Genomic DNA, 21,566 nt, shown 5'->3' on the forward strand with positions numbered 1-21,566 from the left:
TAGATGATCTCCTGAGGTCTCTTCCAACCCTAATCTTCTCTGATTCTCTGTGAACTTGGACAAGTTGCTTAATCACATGTGGATAGTAATCTTTCCCTACCTCACAGGGGAGTTGTGAGGATAGATTCACTGTGGGTTGGGAGACCATATAAATAGATGATTAGCTTGAATACTGAATACCAGCAATGAACTGCTCACAAATGATCTACAGACCAAAAATTATTGGGTAAATCCCTTTCTTTACATAATTCTGAATAAGGAATAAATTTGAGAAAGTTGCTAGCTACCTCTTGGAACTTAATGAATAAGAAAAAATAGGCAAAATTCATTGAGTAACATCTACACATTTGCTAGGGGTAAATTCTCCCCTAAGATCTGAATGACGGCTTATGGGCTTGATCCTGTTACTCCCTGCTGTTACTCACCTAAGTAAAGGCTTTCAGATTGGGCCCACTGATTCTCAAATTATGCTGTATTGACCTGCATTGAACTCTTGATAGACAGGAGGAGAATATTACTCAAAAGAGACATCTTATATTTCTTAATTTAAATAAAAAGGTCCAAAAACTGAATGCTGATGCTATTAACAAACTTCTATACAGGTGCTTTTTGGCGTCTTTAATTTTACAGATTGCTCTGCTAGCAGAAAGCTTGTTCATGATGCTTTGATACTTCTTGAAAATAAATGGCATGTTAGAAGTAGAATTAGGGGCCCAGTTTTAGATTAATTTATACTGATTAAGTCAGTGGCGTTGCACCAGAGTATGTGCGAGCAGAATCAGGCTTAATTATGCACACTCAGAAACAGGGCATACAAGGCTGCATCCAGTGTGCTACCCAGCAAAATCAAGCAACTACAAAAGAGGAAGAGAGTTCAGAGGTTATTTTTATGGGTTCTTTAGTGTGGATGGCAAATGCCTTAGAAGACTGATCAACTTTCCCTGGATTCTAGAAGTGGCTGCAGTGAAATCTACCTAATTTGTTTAATTTCGGAAATCCTGAGATTTAAGAATCTGTGTGTCATCCCAACTCTCCAGCTATCCTGCAGAGACTCTGGCCTGGCTACTAAGTGACCTTTGATAAGATTAATGTTTTAGAAAAGTAAAGCATGTGGACATGACTCTCTTCCCCCAGCATTGCCTTTCGTGGCATACTAGGATAGATTTTGTGCATGTATGGGTTGTCCTTGACTTGGAAATAGCAATGACAACGCCATAGAGATTTTTGGTCTTCATTCTGCTTCATCTGGTCATTTTTTGTAGTTGTTGCTGGATTGCTACAGGTTATTCATCTAGCAATTAAATTGCTTTTGGTAATTCAGGTAATCTGTACACCTTCCCCTTTGTTGTCACTGCAGTAAAACACCTGGTGCCAGATCCACAGCTGTGTGAGTCAATGTAGCTTCATTGACTCTGATGGAGTTACACCAATTTACAGCAGCTGAGGATCTAGATCATGATGTCCATAGGAGTGCAGGGGAGTAATTGGGAGCAAAGATTGGGTTACTTTGTGATGGGGATTGGATGAAATTGATCTTGTAGTGCACCTAGCACAACACGTGAGCCTGTTTAGTCTGGCCAAACGCTGAGCTGTGAATCGGGTATAGATGGATGAAGCAGGAATATGGGTAGGATTCTGGTCTGGACCAAAAAACATGCAGTCTGTGATCAGTGAAATCCACTTTAGTAGGAAAAACAGAAAACACTGGAAAAGTCAGTGAATTGAGACAGCCAAATGACCATCCTTTTATCTTCTGAGAATTTAAACTCTCTAAAGATTGGGCATAAGATTATAGTGATTTTTAGTGGGGGAGGTTCAGTTTTTTGGTTGTGGGGTTTGTTATTTTCTTCTTCTTTGTCATCTGTCTATATCCTAAGAAAAATTCCCAGGTTAGAGTCCATGTAAGCATCAGCTGTCTAAATCCGTAGACAAGTAGCATTAAGGCAGATCAGTACTTGTATAGGAATACTTTCAAGAAACACTAAATGCTGGTATTTTGGGGTCTGATCCTACAAACATGTTTTAACTTGAGTCATGCCATTGTCTGCAATGGGCCTGCTCATTGTAGGAAGCACTAAGATCAGTATGAAGTGTTTGCAAGATGGGGCCCTGTGTTTGTAAAGTGTTTGGGGATCCTTCAGGATAAAAAGCTCTGTTCTGTGTAAGTTTACAATGGTATTGTTACCACAAGTACTTAATCTTACAAACATTGTGTGTTTGGGCTTCCAAAGTGCTCCGCGCTGGCCTAACTGTGGCCCCATTAAAGTCAGTGGGAGCAAAATAAGTCAATGCTGTGTTTATGAAAATCCCGTATGTCAAGTATGTACGGCTCCTAAGCACAGAACAGCTGCATGACTGTTAAACTGCCTTTGGGGTTTCAGATTAGGGGTCAATATATGTGATGAGACAGTGCCATATCCCTGCCTCCTCCTCTCCTCTCCCTGTCCCCTTTGTGGCACCACATGCTCTCAGGGGAGAAAGGAGGTATCAGGGGCTGCAAATCTACCTGCCCCTTGCACAGGCAGTGCAAATGGAAAGAAGCTTCTTATTTCTCCCCACCCTGCAGTGTGCAACCACATATAGACCAGGAAGAATCTAGCCTGGTCTATATATCTATATGGTCTAGCCACAGGGAAGCAGTTTGAAACCATTTCTCTGACTTTAATGAGATGGGAGAAACCAAAGGTAAGGGCAAAGTAGTAACAGACTCCTCATTCTCTAGTTTCAGACACACACAAGGCAATTTTACACAGCAAATTGCCACAGCCCAAGTCATCTCTTCCAGGAGCAACACACAAAGATGTTATGCACCCTCCATGAGCAGGGCAGAAGTCCACATAATAAAGAAATGATTGGTGGGGAATCCCCATGGCCCCATGACAGGACAGCACTGGCTTTATTACTAGTAGGATCTTCCAGCTCAGCACATTTTGCCCTGCTGTAAACAGAAATTGCCTTGGGATATTTAGAACAAGGGTGCAGTATTTAGTTATGGAACGGTGCTAATCTCTCCACAGTGAAGGTCAAAGTAAGCTTTCTTTTATAAGCCCTGTTTAAAACACGCATACATCCCAACCTCTAACTTTAGCAGAACAAAATCCATTGACATGCTCCATGCGTGGTGCAAGGCCAGAGCAGGAGCTCAAGGCAAACGTGACAAGTCAATTCTGAGCTACGAGAGTTCAGAGCGAGAGCGTGCCTATAAACTCAGCCCGGAGCAAGGATGGTGTGGTGGCAGCATCACCCGAGGAGTAACCCCACCAGGCAGTGGGCCTCCGACACACCTGTCTGAAGGAGAGTTCTCTCCCTGCTTCCCTGTTGCAGGGGGCAATAACTTGCTCCTGGCCTATTCCAACAGCAATTATACCTCCCCCGCTGTGCTCACCCCAAAATATTTTAAACACAAACATTTTGGCATTACCATGCCTCTTAAGGCCATCACATTGCTCATTCTGCATGTTTCATCCTTTCCCCCTGCCCTTTCTCTGTGTGACAGGGCTGAGCTTGCCAGTGGTGCAGCCTAGAGGTCAGGTCACTGGGTCCCAGCTCTCCCCTGGCTCCAGTGTCCCTTGGGGGACATCACTCAGACACTGTGGTATGTCCCCCTTCCAGTAGGTAGCAATTCAGCCCTCCAGCCAGGTCACCAGTCGAGTCCACCCCCATTATGGGGTAACCACGTCCAACAAAATGTATGTAGTCCAACATCCCAACAACAAAAAAGAGTCTTCAGACAACCTCCAGGCCCCTGGGGGTTACGCACCCTCGTCTCATGGCTTTCAGTGTCGCTATTCCCCCTTATCTTCAGGACGAGAGGTTTGTTCCCCCTTCACAAGAGAGTGCTTAGTAGGCGAGTCCAGGCCTTGCTCCTTCACAGGGCTCCAGCCCAGGGCCCTACAAAAGGCAGTGATAGCAAACACCCCAGAGTGCTTTGAGACTGCCTCCCTGGGCCTCTTCCTACCACTTTATTCCACGGCATGATCAAAGCCTCACAGATGATCCATGAGAATCCATGATCCATGAGTGCTCGGGAAAGGCTAGTCCCTCCTCTAGGGCCTGGGGAGGCTGCTATGTGCAGCCCTCTCCCCTGCAGCCAGAACACCTACTTCAGCCTTACTCAGGCAGTCCCAAAACAAGCCTCTCCTACCTACCCCGTGTCTCTGGGTCTCTTTTAAGCTCCTCCTCCAGCTGGAGCAGGCTCCTTAGGTGGGCCCGGAACTGTTCCTTAACCCCTTCTGTCCCAGTGTAGGGTTAAGACACCCCATCACAGTCTGTCTTGTCTCTTTACAGTGTAAGCTCTAAGGGGCACGGCCTGTCTCTTGGCCCATGTCTGTGCAGTTCCTAACACAGTGGGGCCCCAATCTTGGCTGGGACATCCGGGCACCCCTGTAATACAAATAATTATAAATAGACCTCGATTTAATGTTACAGAGGGCAATTTATTAGATGTCATTAAACTTGAAAATTGATTTCCAGGACAGGGAGACTTTGGGGAGATGGTTGATGCAGCTCAGATGCTCTTTCCTTCTTTGGTTTTTGTGTGTTCCTGGGGGTATGGTTTATCTGTTGGCTTTGCTGATAAGTTTATCAGTAGCTGAGTGTAACACCCATTTCATTTTTACTGTATACATGGGGCCTGTTTCTTGGGTTGGTCAGATAGGGTTTAATGCCACTGTGGCATTTAATTTCAGAAAGAGTAACTATGCAAAAATGAGGAGGTTAGTTAAACAGAAATTAAGAGGTACAGTGACTAGAGTGAAATCCCTGCAAGCTGCGTGGACACTTTTCAAAGACACCATAATAGAGGCTCAACTTAAATGTGCACCCCAATTAAAAAACACAGTAAAAGAACTAAAAAAGAGCCACCGTGGCTTAACAACCACGTCAAAGAAGCAGTGAGAGACAAAAGTGTCTCTTTTAAAAAGTGGAAGTCAAATCCTAGTGAGGTAAATAGAAAAGAGCATAAACACCACCAAACTAAATGTAAAAATGTAATAAGAACAGCCAAAAAGGAGTTTGAAGAACAGCTAGCCAAAAACTCAAAAGGTAATAACAAAATGTTTTTTAAGTACATCAGAAGCAGGAAGCCTGCTAAACAACCAGTGGGGCCCCTGGACGATCAAGATACAAAAGGAACACTTAAAGATGATAAAGTAATTGCGGAGAAACTAAATGAATTCTTTGCTTCAGTCTTCACGGCTGAGGGTGTTAGGGAGATTCCCAAACCTGAGTCGTCTTTTGTAGGTGACAAATCTGAGGAATTGTCACAGATTGAAGTGTCACTAGAGGAGGTTTTGGAATTAATTGAGAAACTTAACAGTAACAAGTCACCAGGACCAGATGGCATTCATCCAAGAGTTCTGAAAGAACTCAAATGTGAAATTGCGGAACTATCGACTATGGTTTGTAACCTGTCCTTTAAATCAGCTACTGTACCCAATGACTGGAAGATAGCTAATGTAATGCCAATTTTTAAGAAGGGTTCTAGAGGTGATCCTGGCAATTTCAGACCGGTAAGTCTAACGTCAGTACCAGGCAAATTAGTTGGAACAATAGTAAAGAATAAAATTGTCAGACACATAGAAGAACATAAATTGTTGCGCAAAAGGCAACATGGTTTCTGTAAAGGGAGATCGTGTCTTACTAATCTATTATAGTTCTTTGAGGGGGTCAACAAACATGTGGACAAGGGGAATCCAGTGGACATAGTGTACTTAGATTTCCAGAAAGCCTTTGACAAGGTCCCTCACCAAAGGCTCTTAAGTAAATTAAGTTGTCATAGGATAAGAGGGAAGATCCTTTCATGGATTGAGAACTGGTTAAAAGACAGAGAACAAAGGGTAGAAATAAATGGTAAATTTTCAGAATGGAGAGGGGTAACTAGTGGTGTTCCCCAAGGGTCAGTCCTAGGACCAATTCTATTCAACTTATTCATAAAGGATCTGGAGAAAGGGGTAAACAGTGAGGTGGCAAAGTCTGCAGATGATACTAAACTGCCTAAGATAGTTAAGACCAAAGCTGACTGTGAAGAACTTCAAAAAGATCTCACAAAACTAAGTGATTGGGCAACAAAATGGCAAATGAAATTTAATGTGGATAAATGTAAAGTAATGCACATTGCAAAAAATAACCCCAACTATAAATACAATATGATGGGGGCAAATTTAGCTATAACTAATCAGGAGAAAGATCTTGGAGTCATCGTGGATAGTTCTCTGAAGACGTCCATGCAGTGTGCAGCAGCAGTCAAAAAAGCACACGGGATATTAGGAATCATTAAAAAAGGGATAGAGAATAAGACAGAGAATATCTTATTGCCCTTATATAAATCCATGGTACACCCACATCTTGAATATTGCGTACAGATGTGGTCCCCTCATCTCAAAAAAGATATACTGGCATTAGAAAAGGTTCAGAAAAGGGCAACTAAAATGATTAGGGGTTTGGAACGGGGTCCCATATGAGGAGAGATTAAAGAGGCTAGGACTTTTCAGCTTGGAAAAGAGGAGACTAAGGGGGGATATGATAGAAGTATATAAAATCATGAGTGGTGTGGAGAAAGTGAATAAGGAAAAGTTATTTACTTGTTCCCATAATATAAGAACTAGGGGCCACCAAATGAAATTAATGCGCAGCAGGTTTAAAACAAATAAAAGGAAGTTCTTCTTCACTCAGCGCACAGTCAACCTGTGGAACTCCTTGCCTGAGGAGGTTGTGAAGGCTAGGACTATAACAGGTTTAAAAGAGAACTGGATAAATTCATGGAAGTTAAGTCCATTAATGGCTATAAGCCAGGATGGGTAAGGAATGGTGTCCCTAGCCTCTGTTTGGCAGAGGGTGGAGATGGATGGCAGGAGAGAGATCCCTAGATCATTTCCTGTTAGGTTCACTCCCTCTGGGGCACCTGGCATTGGCCACTGTCGGTAGACAGGATACTGGGCTGGATGGACCTTTGGTCTGACCCAGTATGGCCATTCTTACATTCTTATGTAAGATAGGGTTTATGCCAGTGTAACTCTATGCCCTTGCCATGCCATTTCTTTCCCCCCACTTGCCCCCTATGCCCTGCTTGGGTGAGATTGTTGGCACCAGAGAGCTCCTCCATACTTGAGGAACTCACAAACTGGCCAGAGGTAGCAGCTAGGTGGGCACTTTGTGGAAAGTGCAAATGTGGAAAATGTGAATCAGACTCAACATCTTTGTATTGCTTAGATGAACTGAGATTGGTTTGTCAATATCAGCAGATAAAGTTGAAATAAGCAACGGTACAGAGTTCAAGCATAGAAGTTTCTGGTTGTCAGGGGATAAGGTACAGATTATCAAGGGGTACAAAATGCGATTTAGGAGCTGGTGGAACAAGGATCACATAATAATCTGCAATCTCCCCGACTGGGGGGAAAGTTTAACCGGTCAGAGTACAGACATCGAGATATGGGGTAAGTTATCCACACAACGGCTATGTTCAGTATGCTGGGTACAGTGAGTGAATATGGGGGTGGGGATGGGTCTACCCTCATTGGAGGGGTTTAATGTTCAGTGTATTACCTTTGACTGAAATTCATTTCTGATGTGGAGGGTCTTTCAGTGGCCCTCACAACACTTAAGCCCAGCATTGGAACCCGGCAGTGCAAATGTAAGCAGAGCTGCTACACAGGGATGTCTGAATATCCCCTGGATGCTGCTGAAAGGGTCTCCATGTCAACCATGAATAGACTGTTGCAAAGGCAACAACAGGCATGGGAAGGTGCCACAAGAACCATGTTTATGCACACACATTGGTTCCAGTACCCTATGCAGAGGATCTGGGCTTAGCTTGTCCCCAGGAATAGGTGTAGGTTCACCCCTCCCAGCTCACCCGCACTTCTCCCACGCATCGCCTGATCACTCAGGCTGCCTGTAGGAGGAATATATTTCACCCTTTACAAGTGCATTTTCATCAGAAATGAATTCCAGAACAGAAGGCTCACTGACACCTTATGTTGGTTCAGTGATAGCTAATCTACTCTGGAAGCCATAGAGAAATCAGTTAAGAATTATAGGAATCTTACTAACAAGCCATAACAGCTTCTGGGCACATATTGGCAGCAGTGTTATACCCCACCCTTAACCAAATATTTCATGTAACTTCCTGGGAGCAACAAGGCAGCCAAGAACCCCTCTGAAGTGAAACACACAGAACTGAAGTGATTAGCTACTCTGTTTTTAAGTGCACAAGAACTCTAATTTTAAAAAATGCACAAAGTTCAAAATGCCAAATCCAGATGGGCATATATCCATCAAGGGCCAGACGGGCTTGTGGCCAACTCATAGGGCTAGGATTCAGAAGATCTGGACTCTATTTCTGATTGTTGCACAGATTCCCTGTGCAAACTAGTCAAATAACTTAACTTCTCTGAGCCTCAGTTTCCCCAAATATAATCTGAGGGCAATGGAACAAATGCCCCTGCTGTTACTCCCCTGAAGTCAGTTATGCCCTGGCTAAATGTGGTCATCTGGATCAGGATCAGGGGGCTTGTGCTGTAGAGCTAAAGCAGTGGAAACATTTGGGCTTGGGCTGGAGCCCAGGCTCTGAGACCAACCCCTTCACAGCTGATCCAGGCCAGCTGGGGCTGTGCCATGGGTCTTTTATTGCAGTGCAGACATATCCTTGGAGTCACAGAGTTTTAAGCTAATAGGGACCATCAGATCATCTAGAGCAATGGTCCCCAAATTTTTGAGGGTCCACCAGGAGCCAGGACTGGGAATGGGGTGTGGCTCCCGGGGGTGGGGTGGGGTGGGGAGAGACACGGATGGGGTAAAGGGGCTAAGGCTGGGGCTGCAGTTGGGGGTGGGTCTGGGGCTGGACGCGGGGCGAGGGATGGAGCTGCAGCCAGGGGCAGAAGTGGGGCTGGGAGCTGGAGCCATGGCTGGGGGCAGGGCCAAAACAGAGCTGGGGGTGGGCCGGGGCTGGGTGGCATTACTTCCCCTCCCCACTTAGGGGCTGGCCCTCGCCCACCACAGCCCCCTGAATGTCCTTCATGCCCCCCTAAGGGGGTGTGCCCCACAGTTCTAGTCTGATCTAGTCTGACCTTTTGTATATGACTTAATGCTTCTTTCCTGCTTCCATTAATATTTATAAAGTACTTTTAAGTGTATGAATGGAAGACAGTATATGTAAGTGCAAAGCGTTATTGCATGGAGTTTTGCAGTCTAGGTGGAGGTTGGACAGTAATTAGATGAGGTAGACAAGATGTGCTTTGGTTTAGTTTAATTCGCTGTTTTTGCTGCATTCAAAAAAAAATCCATCAAATTGTTTTGAATGAATGTTCTGACAACCTCAGGCTAGGAACATTTCTAGGAAAATTGTAGAGATGCTTTGTTCCTGAAGCTTGGAGTGTGCTGCTTGGCTGAGGATACTACAGTGCCAATATGTTTTCATCATGAATTTGAATGTGCCCTCTCCAAATGCAGAGGTATAAATAGCCTTCATAGTTACTACAGTTTATCTTGACCTTGTTGCCCATCAGTCTACATGCTTACTCTGTTGATATGCTGCAGCCTTATTACTCTAACCCTGAACACTTAGAATCATAGAATCATAGGACTGGAAGGGACCTAGAGAGGTCATCTAGTCCACTGACCTGCACTCATGGCAGGACTAATTATCTAGACCATCCCTGACAGGTGTTTGTCTAACCTGCTCTTAAAAATCTCCAATGATGGAGAGATTCCACAACCTCCCTTGGCAATTTATTCAAGTGTTTAACTACCCTGAGAGGAAGTTTATCCTAATGTCCAACCTAAATCACCCTTGCTGCAATTTAAGCCCATTGCTTTTTGTCCTATCCTCAGGGGTTAATGAGAACAATTTTTCTTCCTTCTCCATGTAACAACCTTTCATGTACCTGAAAACTGTTATGATGTCCCTCCTCAGTCTTCTCTTTTCCAGACTAAACAAACCCAGTGTTTTCAATCTTCCCTCACAGGTCATGTTTTCTAGACCTTTAATCATTTTTGTTGCTCTTCTCTGGACTTTCTCCAGTTTGTCCACATCTTTGCTGAAATGTGGTGCCCAGACTGGACACAATACTCCAGACTTAACACTGTTCAGTGCACCGGGTCATGCAACATTTGTTCGTGGGATTTGGTAAAGGTAAAGTTTTGTTCAGCAAAATCAGTGCAGATTGCTATCAAGATTGCAAACTAACTTCAAATGTGACTTGATATATATCATAGGCATGCTTTTTTTTCTGAGGGTAGTAACTTACAATGATTCCTACTGATGCTTGAAGAAGGATGAGACCAATAGGAAAAATGAAACCGCTTTAGAGGAGTTAGATATATTTTTAGAATTATATGTCTGCCACTGACAATATTTTAGACAAAATATATGCCTATAGTACACACTTTGAACTGTACTCAACATTATGAAAGTGAGATTGTTTTTAGTGAGGGTTCCATAAACAGAGGAACAAAGCTGGAACAATTTGTAGATGTCATCAAAGACTGGAATTTTAGTTATTTTTATAATGCAGCCAGCACTGACATATTGCCTAGCCATCAACCTCCCTTCCCACATTAAGAGGTGTACAGTAAGGTGATTTCAATGGGCACTGGATCAAATTTTCAATGTGCCTCTAAAAATGGTACAGCTATTTTTGCATTAAAAATTCTGCCTTTGAATGCACATTATGAAGAAAATGGAAAGAAAGCACCGGGGAAGGAGGATTGACTCATTACTAAGGACAAACGGACTATGAGGAAAGACACATGAGGTTCTATTCTATGCGCTGCTACTGATGGCTGGGTGATATTGGTTAAATCACTTAGCCTCTCTGTGCCTCAGTTTCTCAAGCAATAAAAGAAAAGATAATCCTTACCTCCCTTTATAGCTTGCCTTTCAATGTCAGGCAAAAGGCACTATTTAAGCGCAAAAGTCATGTGGTAACATTTTAGAAACCTATTGAAAGGTTGCCCCTTTAGTCTTTGTTTATGAAAAACTTCGTGACCTCAAGATCTGAAGTTGGCTCTCTACAATTTTTTTCCTTTGTGACGTTTTGAATAGATTCTTGGGTGGCAGGTATTAAAGGCCAGGGCAAGCTAAGCCACCCCTGACCCAGGCTGTGGCCCTGCCCATGTCGGCTCGGGCCCACAGGTGGCCAGAGACGGCACTAGGCCCAGCAGCCCAGCCCGGTGCTTGGGGGAGCCGACAGCTCAGCCGGGCACTTAGGCTGGTGCAGCACTTGGGTGGGGGGGCTGGTGGCTTGGCCGGGCACTGGGGCCAGCCTGGCACTTGAGAGGGCCTGCGGCTCGGCCTAGTACTGGGGTCAAGAGCCAGCAGCTCAGCCTGGTGCTGGGGGGGCCAATCAGTGTGGCATGGGTGGGCGGGCCATAGCTCCTCTGGCTGCAGGGGTGTGTGTCTCAGGGCTCCTCCAGTCATGGGGGGGCAGGGCATTGGGGCTTTGGCATGCGGGGGGGCGGGCAGGGCATTGGACGGAAGGGGTGGGGTGAGCGGGCTAGCCTCCCTGCAGGGAGGGTTCACCTGTCACATATGAATAGACTAATACAACTTTGCACCTTCCCCAAAGATACTGAAGATATTTACAAAAATACAAACCATATTGAATTATTAAGCTTTGCAACACTTTGCTCTGGTAAGGATGTATTATTATGCCCATTTTTCTGATGGGAAAACTGGCAAGTGAACTGACTTGCTTGGACCACCAGGAATGAAACCACAGCCTCATGGTTTTTAGTCCTGTACCTTAAACATAAGATAATCCTTCTTCTTAAGAGGGCTACTTACCAGTTGGCCTGCACACTCAGCAGCTGCTCTGCATTTAACCATGTCCATCATATTTTGCAAATGGGTAATCAAAGAGGTTTGAGATCTTTAGGCAGGGGATGTTATGTTCTATGTTTGTACAGTGCCCAGAAGTATGGGGCCTTTAGGTGCTACTGCAATATAACTGTATAATAGGCTAAATAGGGCTAAATTCAAATCTACTGACACATGAGGGTTCAGTTTGCACCCTTCTGAGCCCAAAGGGATAGCTGCACTGCTTGGGAGATATACATGGGGAATCAATGGCAGCAATTCTGCTCCTTCCCTCACCTGGGAATTACAGCAGGAAGGGCGACTTTACAATCTGATGATGGCTGCTATAGAAATGTTTGGATATCGTAGGACTGAGACCTTTGCATTCTAAGTTCCACATTGTCTTTTGGATCAGCGGTTTGTGGTCATTAAAGGTCACTCTGTGCTCTCTGAAGAGTGACGATGCATAGCCCCCTGCCTTCTGATTAAATTACAGTTCCAGTAACTTTTATACATTTAGTGCATTCTGCTTATACAGAAAATTTCTGCAGTTTCAATTGCATATGTATATTTTTCACTTGCTATCACAAACTGCCGTAGAGCTTCATCATTTGTTGTTAAACAGCAGCCACGTTTCTGCCCAGAGGTGGCTGCATTTCAGAAGTGGAGGAAATGATTGCTGTATCTACAGTATGGTCAGCATTTTCAAAAGTGGTCACGGATATTGGGTGTCTAGTATGAAATATCTAATAGCGGCCTAAGTGGTTTACCAAGGTCAAACAGGCTATCTATGGCAGAGCCAGGTTTAGTACCCTGGTCTCTGGAATGAAAATCCTATGGCCTATCCTTCTTCTAGTCCATTTTTCTCTTGATCAGTGCAAGACTGTTCCCTACAGTAATTTTTCCAAGAAGCACGAATATAGATCCTCATAGCATATCTTTTAAGGGGTCCATAATCTTTGGGTATTTGATCTAGTTTCATAGATTGCAGGCTCTTACAACCTCAGATTTCATAGGATAATATCATTAGCCAGAATCACAGCTGTCCCAATCATAGAGGCAGTTGCCTAGGGCAGCACAATGTTCATTCAGTGACTGTGTAATATATGAATTGGCTGCAGGGCTCAGAATGGTGGGCAGTTGCCAGTTTGTTCAAGAACAACAAAAACCTTGTAGATGATGCTGATAGTTTAAGACAAGCCAGCTGGTTGAAGCTGCTAGTATTGAGCTCTCCTACTGCCCTTTTGAAAAGAAGATGCTCCATTCTGCCAGTTTTGACGCAACTCTACTGACTATTAGGGAGTGAAAGGAATAGTCATGGATGTGAGTGTCTCCTCAGATGGTAATGACCTTAGGACACATGTGGTCTTTGGCTACACATGAATGTTTCCTGTTAATGTCAATGGGAGCCATGCATGCATGCGTCTAACAGCACCATTTGACCTCTTATATTAGCCACAGGGATTTCGAGCTGCTTTGCAAACTGCTTGGGCAACCTACTACATTAAGTAGCTTTTGGCCTCAGTGATCAGCAGGACCTTGGCAGCCCTAGGACTGATGCACCTGAAAGATTTCTGATAGAAGGGCCTAAGAGAATACTAGGGAGAAGGAAATAACAATTAAGTTAATTAATTAACTTAATCTAATTAAGTTAGCAAAGTGCCTTGGAGAAAAGTTCCTTACTTCAATGGTACCATGACATTTCCAACCCACTGTAAGTAACAGCAGCAGGTGCATTACAGGGAATGAATGCAGGGAATTTACTCTGTCAGAAGAGAAAAGAAATGTGTGAAATTTACAACTGATTTCTTCCTTACAACTAAATCATGTCAGTTTGGAAGACTTACTAAATATTCTTAGCCACTAACATATCTTTATTTTCTCAGCTGAGGAGGTAAATCATCCTCCTAAACATGGTGGAAAATCCCACTGGCCTAGCATGTTTCATTTCATTATTATTATTTATTAGTTGTATTCCTGTATCACCTAGGAGCCTTAGCTAGGCACAGGACCCCGCTGAATTCCCTGCATCCAGTACAAATGTAAATGCATTATTCCTATTGACATAGTGTGTTTGGCACTGAAAAAAGATGTCTTTCTCATTTATTTCCATCCTCCAATCTCTAAGATTTGAAGCTTTGAGGTTTATGTGTGGTAAATTGTTTTTTCTGAGAGAAAGCCTTTCAATACACCGCCTGTTTAATAATACTAATCCTTCCACTCAGGGCACCTTTCATCCAACCATTAACTAAGCTCTGCAATATCCCTGAAAAGAATATATTGTTATACCCATTTCACAAATGGTTAAATTGAAGCCCTCGAGATATTAAGTGCCTTACCAAAGTCATAATTCAAATTAGTGGCAGAGTTGGGAACAGAACTCATGGATCTTGAGTCTGACTCCTACTTGCCTGCTCTGTCCACTGGACAATACTCATTCCCTTGTCTAAACACTGAAATGGTGTGGTTGACCTGAATTTCCCATCTGAATTAGACATGACCAATGCCAGAGACATCTGCCCTTTCTATGATGGCTTCAGGAAAGAATTTCTGAAAAGCTATAATTTATCTTGAATTGAAAGCCTGTGAGGCTGTAATATTGTTGAGGAAATAGATTTCAGGAGTAGATGGAATCCAAAGATCCTGCATTATTAATGATCATTCATTTTTAATTTGCCCTGCTGGTTACTAACCACAACTGGTAGCATTCTTCATCTTAACTCACAGTGTTATGAATTACAACCTGAAGAGCATGTTAAAAGAACGTAACCTCATATAACCTGACACTGTGAATACTAGCGTTGACCCTGAACCAAAACCTTGGATCCAAACACTTGGGGACTTTGGATCTAGTTCAGACTCATCTCTAGTGAGTGATACTTCCAGAGTTAAAATAGGAAAGTTGTACCAAATAAAAGCCCTTTCCATGTGTGTATTTTTCTTCGACTCTGGGAAAAAATCAAAACTGATGAAACTATTGTGGAAGTTTTCTGATCCATTCCAGCTGCTGGGAAGCCTGTGGAAGTCAAGGTAACAAAATGGTGTGTTGTGTGGTGTTCCCTCCCACCTTCTGCTTCTGTCCCTCACTCCAGGAAGAGTATAAGAAAATAACATAAGGACGGCCACACTGGGTCAGACCAATGGTCCATCTAGCCCAGTATCCTGTCTTTTGTCAGTTACCAGAGCCAAATGCTTCAGAGGAAGTGAACAGAACGGGGCAATTCATCGAGTGATCCATCCCCCTGTTGTCCAGTCCCAGCTTCTAGCAATCAGAGGTTACAGACACCCAGAACATGGGGTTGCATCCCTGACCATCTTGGCTAATAGCCATTGATGGGCCTATCCTCCATCTAATTATTTTTTGAATTTAGCTATACTTTTGGCTTTCTACTGCTACGAGCTACTTCTTTAGCTCAGGTGGTAGAAGACCTGATGATGATGAACGATGATATGGGTGATTATATAGGTAACCTTGTAGCAGAGCATTTACTCCCCCAGTCTCCTTACCAGAGGCATTTACTCCCCCAGTCTCCTTACCAGAGATAATTCTCCTGCTCCACTGGTGGTGAGGAAGTTGGTAACCTGGGTGGGGAGATCTCTTTCCCTCTGGTGGTAGACAGGGCCAAAGCAGGATAAGGCTGGCCCAGGAGTTGCAAAGCTTCCACTGCGTCATGGGTCCCCAGGTGGCCTCTTGTTTTGCTTGTTCTTGAGATTAGTCCTAAAAAAATGAGGTGTCTAAAGAGGCTTTTAGAATAGTTGTCTGTGCCCATTTCCTCCGATTCGTTATCAAATTATGAATTTTGGCTTCTCACTCCTGTTGGCCTCACTTCTTCCTTGCTACTGTTAGACACCATTAGGTAGGCTTGGAGATCTGTGCTCTATGACTTTCATTTGCTCTTCACTGCATTTGCTAATGGCATCGTGCTATATCGAAGCTGCCATGTGAGATACTAAGCCGTTTGTAGGTATGACATTATAAGGAGGAAAACTACTTTATTTTTTGTTTGGATAAAGAATAATAACTGGTTCTTTCTTTCCCTCTGTCTCATGCTATTAATAAAATGCATGTGAGAAATATACAAATATACAACACGTGTGGAGCTCATCAACATAACTGATCCCTGGTTAGAATACTTTCCATGCTGTGTGTCCCCATATAGCCCATCTTTCATGAACATGTGACCCAGAAGAATGTGTCATCAAGTAGTCACCAGGCTGATGAAAAAAATTCAAGGGAAACTGAAGCAACATAGCCTCTTCTTTCAACCTGCATTGAGCTTACTGCTAATGCTCTCTGTAAACTACTGTGACATTAAAGAGATGTTGGCAGCTTAGATTTACTCTAATTTTACATTTTGTAAAATAGGCTTTTATAAAATCTAAGATCCTTCCACAGCTTACCAAAAAAAAAAAAAAAATCTAAAAAAGACTAGGTTTTTAAAATAAATAATCATTCCTTTGCAGTGTCTGAAAGCCAAAGTTGCATTTTTAAGACGCTCTAAATGAAAATGATTATTAATGTAAAACTGACATCATTGATTTGATTATTTTTCATTGTGCAAACTGAGAGAAATACAAAAAAATAAACCAGGCATGAAAGAGAAAAGTATGCTGGATTTTTAAAATTCCTCCACTATTCATAATCAAGTGTGTTGTTAAAAACACAGGGTAACAAAGATGTTTGGTTGTGAGGTGTGCTTTTTAATTAGCCAGTCTCATTTTAAGTCTGATGTAAACATTTCAAATCCGGGACGTTCAGACTGAAAGATGAAACTCCATGAACAAACTGTTTTGTCTAGAATAGTAGACTCAAGAAAGAAAGAGTTCAAGAAGACCACTTAAGTGATGCAAGCCATCATCTTGCCAATGCAAGATTATTCCCTATGGTATATTTGCTAGCGTTTTACCCAGTCTAGTTTTAAATGGCTGAAATGATGAAGCTAGATATAGAAGCTGTTCCATTTCCTGCTGTGCATGAAATGTCCTCCCAATCTCTGTGCATCGTATCCTTCTAAAACCCTATCTCTTCCTTATAGCCCACAAGTAGTGAGTTATCCTGTTTAAACAATGTAGCTATCAGGATATGTACCTACTAAATCAGATCTCATTATTGCTATAACCCTTACCCTATTCCCCCTTTTTGCCTTTTACTTTCCCTCGCTGTGTTAGGTCTAAAATTAGGTTGTCAGCACTTCAGGGCAGATATCACGTTATGTGTTTTCACATGTTCTGTAAAGCATCTCACAGGGTTTTGTGCACCACACATTCACTCCATAGCCATAATAATATGAACTGAACAAGGGATGAGGCAGAGGAGGACAAATCATTCTGAAGGCCCTGATACCAAGTTCTTTGGAATCCATGTCAAAACTCCCATGAGGTCAATGGTGCAGGATCAGGTGAAAAGGGGCAGATCCTATGAGGTGATGCTGAGGAACTCCTGAATGGGGTGAAACATCCTCAACAGCTACTGACTTCAATAGGAGTGTGGCGCGCACAGCACTTTGTAAGATTGAGCCCTAAATCCACAAAGCAATTAGCACAAGAACCATAAAACTCCTCAAACCACATGTCATTTCTCATCATGCAAAGCATTAAGAGCTCTTGATGTTACCGTATATTTATTTCTTTGCAAGCATAAGAAAGACAGAGAACAAAAAGAGTTAGATTGAGTCACAGCAGAGAAATGTACCTTCTTGAGGGGAGATAAACCTATTTCACCAGGTGCAAATAATCTTCAAAAGATGACGAAGGACTGATCTAGGCTACATTTGTGTAGCTACTTTGATATGCAGTACAGATTTATCCTCAGTTTCTTCAGCTTTTGGTCAGTGTTATCCCTTGTTTTACATAACAGCAGAAGAACATTCCATTGAGTAACAGAGTCCTAGTAAAATATCTTCAAATAGCTTAAAGTAGACCTTCCTTGTATAAATATATTTCCTCCATATCTTCCCCACCAAAGCAGATTCAAAGGCATAGAAGATTTTTTTAGAACTAAAGTGAGAGAAAAGCCTGGTTTCAAAACAATCTACAGGGCTCTGAAAGTCAATTTAAAAGATGATTACCATTTACAACTAGAAGGCACAGTTAGAGTTAATGACATGACTCTTCATTATACCAGTTAGATACTGGCATCTTTAAAAAAGAATGTGTATAAGATCATAAACAGACTAGATACATAAACTCTCTGAAAGGGTGGTTTAGGTAGTAATCACTTGTGAATACTGTAAAGAAATGAAGGGAATGAAGGGACTTAGAGAGTATTTATTAATTAATTAATTAAGTAAAATGACATGAAGATGCCCTCATGCAAGCTCTCTGCCCTTCAGATTCAGAAAGATTGCCCAAAAAATAGCTTAATAATTAGGAAAGCATGAAGGCTGTGACAGACTGGGGACATGACTGTCAAATTGGGAACTCCATTTTGTTTCAGGGGCTCTACTTTATATTGTAATCTTTAGTTTGGAGTGTGATCTTGATGCTAAATTGCAACCTCTTTTGTAGATTGGAGCATCATTTTGTAGCAGGGGCTTGTCACCTAGTGGAAAGACTATGTCTAACCAGCTATGACAGAGCAATCAAGGGCCACCAACACTGAATGACCCTAGCCTATTGGAACAATGGGGTTTCTATCAATAGGGCCACTGACTTTGAACGACTTTCCACACAAAAAACAGACAGGAGATGGGGGCTGGAGCCCGGAACTCCCAGGACTGAAGCTCTTTGGACAAAGGATGGCAGAGCCTGTTCTGAAAGAGGGCTGCTTCTCTAAGCACGGGCCAGACCGCTGCAACATGCAAGACGACCAGACAGTCTAAGGAAGGCAGGAAAGGCTTCCTAGCCTGAGGACACTGACCAAATCCACAACTCAGAGGAGGGGTGAGATCAGACTCCGGGGGTTGCATCAAGGCTTTTATTGTTTTTCATAGATCTGTAACTCTCTAGTGCTTTCAAGATTAAAGTTCCTATTGCCTTTGCTAGCCTGTGTTCCTTGCTTGCCTTCCATATGCTCCCTGAAGAGGGGAATCAGGAAGCTCAGAGCACCCACAACAAGGTGAAACTCTGAGGGACCATGTATAAGGTATTTGTGGGAGGACTAGGGCACTAGTTTGGGGGCCTAAGATAGTCTCACTGAAGGGTCCCACTGCCCAAGAAAGGTATCAGACACAGGGTCTGCACCTGGAGTGTTCGTGAGAGACCCAGAACTAGGAACAACAATCAGTCATTATCCAGACCCAGGGGGCTTGCAAGCACATGGAATTCAATGGTTAGGTCCACTCCCAACAGACTGGTGTCCATCCAGACAGAGGGACAGAGACAGGAAAGGAAGTATTTCTTCACACAACGCACAGTCAACCTGTGGAACTCCTTGCCAGAGGATGTTGTGAAGGCCAAGACTATAACAGGATTCAAAAAAGAACTATATAAATTCATGGAGGATAGGTCCATCAATGGCTATGAGCCAGGATGGGCAGGAATGGTGTCCCTAGCCAGTTTGCCAGAAGCTGGGAATGAACGACAGGGGACGGATCACTTGATGATTACCTGTTCTATTCATTCCCTCTGGGGCACCTGGCACTGGCCACTGTTGGAAAACAGGATACTGGGCTAGATGGACCCTTGGTCTGACCCAGTAGGGCCATTCTTATGTTCTTAGGTTGTGACTGTAGTAATTGAGGATTTTGTGGTGAATGAGAGAAAGCAGATATAATACAAATAGAAAAGACTCTTGCCTTTTTATGCTATCTTTTCTGATGTTCCTGCTATGTCCCCAATTAACCGAGGGCTCCTTTGATCAAAATTCTGACACTCAGTCATTAAGTTCATGACTATGAGCTCGACTGTGTCTACACTGTATGAGTATCCACCCAGTACTGACTAAACCCCCCAAATCATGTCCGAATATACAGTGGGCTCACTGTAAAACATGGGAAGGATTCCCTGGGGTGCAAAGTGTTCTTTTCATTTTTTCCAAACTCTTGATCAGAAAACGGAAGGCAATATCTCCAGGATCTTACCATGCATAAACTATTGCCTTATCCATTACCATGCAAAACCATTTGGCAATACTGGCCTATTGCATAGGTTTATGCCTTCAGCTAAAGACTCTGTTCTCAATTAGGTCAGTTGTCTGCCAGATTTTCCTGGTGTCTTTCATGCATATAGTGCACATGTTTTTAGGGATGAGAACATGGACTTGATTAAGTAGAAAATTGGTGCTCTCCCAGATGTCTAATAAATTGCACATTAATTTCCAGGTTGAAATATTACACAAACCAACTTTAAAATGAGGAATCCATTAGAGTTAATGGGGGAACATACGTTTGTTAGAACAAGTGTTCAAAATACCTATCCTGAAGAAAGATTAAAAGCAATAGGTTGGACAGTGGAAAGGAAACAAAAAATTAAAGAAAATAGCATGGATTTTTTTAATGAAACCCACTCAAATCCTATAGGAAGAGTCTACTACAGTGGAACCTCAGAGTTATGAACGCCAGAATTGACGAACTGACCAGTCAACCACACACCACATTTGGAAGTACGCAGACAGCAGTAGAAGAGAGAGAGAGAGAGAAAAGCAAATACCATACAGTACTGTGTTAAATGTAAACTATTAAAAAATAAAGGGACAGTTTAAAAAAATAAAAGATTTGACACATTCAAAAATCAGTCGGAGAACACTTCAACCTCCCTGGACACTCAATTACAGACCTAAAAGTCATAGAATCATAGAATATCAGGGTTGGAAGGGACTTCAGGAGGTCATCTAGTCCAACCCCCTGCTCAAAGCAGGACCAATCCCCAACTAAATCATCCCAGCCAGGGCTCTGTCAAGCCTGATCTTAAAAACCTCTAAGGAAGGAGATTCTACCACCTCCCTAGGTAATGCATTCCAGTGTTTCACCACCCTCCTAGTGAAAAAGTTTTTCCTAATATCCAATATCCAAGTCGCAATCCTTCAACAAAAAAACTTCAAAAACAGACTCCAACGAGAAACTGCAGAACTGGAATTAATTTGCAAACTGGACACCATTAAAATAGGCTTGAATAAAGAGTGGGAGTGAATGAGTCATTACACCAACTAAAAACTATTTCCCCATGCTAATTTTTCCCCCTACTGTCACTCACACCTCCTTGTCAACTGTTTGAAATGGGCCATCCTGATTATCACTACAAAAGATTTTTTTTCCTCCTGCTGATAATAGCCCTCCTTAATTGATGAGTCTCGTTAGAGTTGGTATGGCAACACCCATTTTTTCATGTTCTCTGTCTATATATCTGTCTCTCTCTCTATATATATATCTTCCTCTGTATTTTCTACTGCATGCATCCGATGAAGTGGGTTTTAGCCCACGAAAGCTTATGCCCTAATAAATTTGTTAGTCTCTAAGGTGCCACAAGTACTCCTCATTCTTTTTGCTAATACAGACTAACACGACTGCCACTCTGAAACCTGTTTCTGTGCTTGTTTCATTTAAATTAAGATGGCTAAAAGGAACATTTTTCTTCTGCATAGTAAAGTTTCAAAGCTGTATTAATTCAATGTTCAGTTGTAAACTTTGAAAGAACAACCATAATGTTTTGTTCAGAGTTACGAACAACCTCCATTCCTGAGATGTTCACAGCTCTGAAGTTCTACTATATTGGGCAATCAAACTGAAAAAAGAAAATGACTGTGGTTTCACTGGTAGTGTAGTAATTTATTTTAGCAACATGGTAGTTCATTTAGACTATACCACGTATTAATAGATCATAATTGACCTCCTAT

The 21,566-nt window shown here is 42.6% G+C and overlaps 1 long non-coding RNA gene across 1 annotated transcript; it reads left to right on the forward strand.

The window, feature by feature from the left end:
• Positions 1-1,278: 1,278 nt before the first annotated feature.
• LOC122466724 lies at positions 1,279-18,774 on the forward strand. Its single transcript, XR_006292464.1, has 2 exons — positions 1,279-1,901; positions 18,302-18,774. It is a non-coding gene; the product is annotated as an uncharacterized LOC122466724 (long non-coding RNA).
• The last annotated feature ends 2,792 nt before the right edge of the window (positions 18,775-21,566 follow it).

This window comes from Chelonia mydas, chromosome 7, assembly GCF_015237465.2.
Source record: "Chelonia mydas isolate rCheMyd1 chromosome 7, rCheMyd1.pri.v2, whole genome shotgun sequence".
Lineage (NCBI taxonomy): Eukaryota > Metazoa > Chordata > Testudines > Cheloniidae > Chelonia > Chelonia mydas.